The sequence below is a fragment of the Cupressus sempervirens genome, chromosome 11 (genome assembly GCF_028749045.1).
Source record: "Cupressus sempervirens isolate cs-2001-9-10 chromosome 11, ASM2874904v1, whole genome shotgun sequence".
Taxonomy (NCBI): domain Eukaryota; kingdom Viridiplantae; phylum Streptophyta; class Pinopsida; order Cupressales; family Cupressaceae; genus Cupressus; species Cupressus sempervirens.
In genome coordinates this window covers 305,793,152-305,796,590 of record NC_143128.1, presented here as the reverse complement: position 1 = coordinate 305,796,590, position 3,439 = coordinate 305,793,152, and positions in this window count along the sequence as shown.

Genomic DNA, 3,439 nt, shown 5'->3' with positions numbered 1-3,439 from the left:
CTTACAATGTCATGTTCATTGGTAGTAGGTAAGAAGATATCACACACAATGAGTTATCAGTTAAGAAGAGGAGTTGTTTTATCTAAAGCCTTTGAAGTTAACATCACCATTCTCAAGAGCAACACCAGATCTTGGGTATGTTCTCTTCTTCTTTCTCTATAAACACTTTTTTATTAGGGAAGCACTAGATTTTGTCTCTTTTTCTTTCTCATTATGCATGATAATGAATTCGTTACCTCTTTGAGCTTCTTGAAGACCTCTTGGGAAATGTCACTCCCATGAGAATTTTCACTTTGTAATCATATTAGTTATGGGAGTTTTTTCTTGAAAGTAAAATCCTAAGAAACCTCCTACATTAACTATAAAGGCCAAAGCATCCCCTTAACCATGTCAATTCAATTAGTAAGAGGCCAATCCAAAATGGTTTGGATTTTTTATTGATCCACCTAAAAACTTTGAGCACTAATAACAAGGCACAAGTAGAGAAAATTTATAACCCCAACCTAGCACTAGCCCACTTCTTTAAAAATATCCTATTGCTCTACTATTCCAAGAGCTATATTTAAATGCTTTAGATGGTATTTCTATGTTATTTGTAAATCAATATATCATCAAAAAAAAATCTTACTTGGTTATTGATTGACAATGGGTACATGGCAAGAAAGTCATTAGAGCATTTATTAGCCATAAGCCATAACCAAAACTCATAGTACCCAAAACAGAATCTGAATGTTGTCTTGTGCACATCCTTGTTCCACACATGGATTTAATGATATCCTAACTTGAGATCAATCTTAAAAAATAGATTGCTCCATGCAACTCATTGATAAGCCATTCATCGTGAGAGACTGATACCTATTCTTGATGATTTTCTCGCTCAAGGTTCTGTGGTCTATGCACATCTCACATACCATCTTTTCTCTTTAGAAGCACCACATATGATTCAAAAGAGCTAGAACTTGGCCTGATGTGATCCATTTCCAGCAATTTCTTTGTAATGTTTTCTTTTTCTTCTCTATACATCTGTGGATGGTAGTAAAGGATGTTCATGACAAGCTTAGAACCTATTTCCAACTCTATGATGCATTAAAATGCCCTATCCAATAGTAATCCTAGAGACAAATTACCAAATAGCACATTATGGCTATCCAATATTATATGAATGTTATTATGACAAATGAAGCTTACCCAATAGGCATGTCTTTTACTAGAGAGCAGTTGGTTACCTATGCAATTTGTCCCTTGTGGAGAGTCCTCTCCATCCCCTAGGAGTGACCACTCATACTAATTAATCAAAAATGCCTTTAGGCACCATGTCTTTCCCTTTATATTTAAATTTTAATTCCATAGACTAATAATATTGTGTAAATTCTCTAACGAATGCAACCATTGGCTAGTTCTACAAAAAAAAAAAACACTTGCAAATAACCTACAACAATATGTAGTAGCTAATGAGAAGTTCTCTAAAACTGACCCAATGTTTACTCTCTACTGCTATTTAAGTCTCAAAAAACAACTAGCCAAAAGGATTGAACAAATTCAACACAAATCAATAGCTAAGCAATAAGCCCGACAAACATATCAAAAAAAGGGTAGTCTTCTAATGGCCATATGCCTCAATTTACAGAACAAAGGAGGTCTCAAATCCTAGCGATGCACATAAGCTAACATCATTATCAGAATAGCAAGTGTTATTAAAGGTTCCAGTCCAAAGTAGCACTCAACTTTTTCAACATAAAATCATCTTAGAAGTCACCCTATAACTCCCTCATAGTGTGTTGTTGGAAACTAAAATAATTAAATGGATTTTTATTTTCTCCAAGCCGGATATGGTTAATTATAATAATATGTTCTTTTGCAAGCTGCAACACATTTATAATTATGGAGCTAGTTTGTTATCACTATGCAGCTATATATCTTAAACATCTTACAGTCAAAAGGAACCTTTGACAATTATTTGGACATTTTGATCTTGTAGGCGGAGGGAAGGATTTGAGTTTATGGTAGGCCCACCTAAAGTTATAAACAAAAAAGTTAATGATAAATTGTTTGAATCGTATGAGGTACAATAATATCCTCATCATCCTGGATTTCTATTGATGATTGTGGAAACCTATAAAGAGTAAAATGATGAAAAGATTATAACAATATATACTATATGCATTTGCAATATCAAACATTACTTCTCATATGTTAGAAATAATGAAATGCAGATTGCTATTGTTGAAGTACCAAAACCATATGTGGGTGCTATTGTAGAGCTCCTGGGAAAATGTCGTGGGCAGATGCTTGATGTCCAAACCATAGAGTATGTCCTTTATCACACCTAGTTATCTTGAGTATATAAAATTGTTTGTAAATATTCTACATACAAATAACATGAAGTAGATATTTATAATTAGCTAACTCTAGGTTGTCTTTAGCCCATCATTTTTTGGTACTATTTTATGTTGATTTTCCTATAGTGATATTTCTACTTATCTATTTTTATTTTGAGATGCCCTAGGATTTATGTAGCCTTTGATTTCAATTTGATTTGCCTCTAAAAGCTTACTATCATTTTGTGTTCAACAACCTGCTATCTCCATTTTGACTGTGCACTAAATTATGCTTCTGAACACAAGTTTTTGTTAGCTCTTACAATCCTTCAAGATATTGCTTGTGCCCCATTGGGTGTTTGAATAAAGTCTTTTTCTAAGAACAAGATGTAATAGCCACAACTTGATACCTTGATTCATGGAAACCTGGTAGACACTAGCTAAGTGTCTGTCAGAAGAATAAAATAGGTTACAAATATGGGGTTTGCAACCTTGGAGCCCGTGAGACAGGATGACTCTAATTTAAAGAGAAATTGGTAACTCTCTTGCATACACAGGGAATGCATGTTTGCCTCTACCAGTATGAGCATTCTACCATGTAAATTAGAATATGATTAATAAATTATTTTTTATTAATATCAGTATCTTGTATCCTTCTAAGCTTTTCCCTCACAGCATCATGTTTTGGTGTTTGCCATGGAAATGGTCATAATCATACTTATTTGGATAGCTACTCATCAACCATCTTCCATACTGTCAGTAGTTTTATATAAGTAACAGGACAAACAATGTTGAATCTCACTCCAGAATAGTAATTATAATAATAATATTAGAAGCAAGCACACAAAACTATAAGGTCAAAGTTAGAAATTGGAATTAATTTTATTTGGTCCTATAGTTTCTCACACATTGATGAAGACACTCTTTACATCCATTTGCCAGACTTTCCAAGGAAAACTGAGATGCCACAGCCAAAACTAAATGGATGGTGCTCATCTTTGCTATAAGAGAAAATGTATCTTCATCCTTGAGATCTCCATCTCATCAAGAACTTTCTCTATTATCTCATCATCTAGCACCACCATATCAATGTATAAAACAATGCATGTCATGACCTTCTC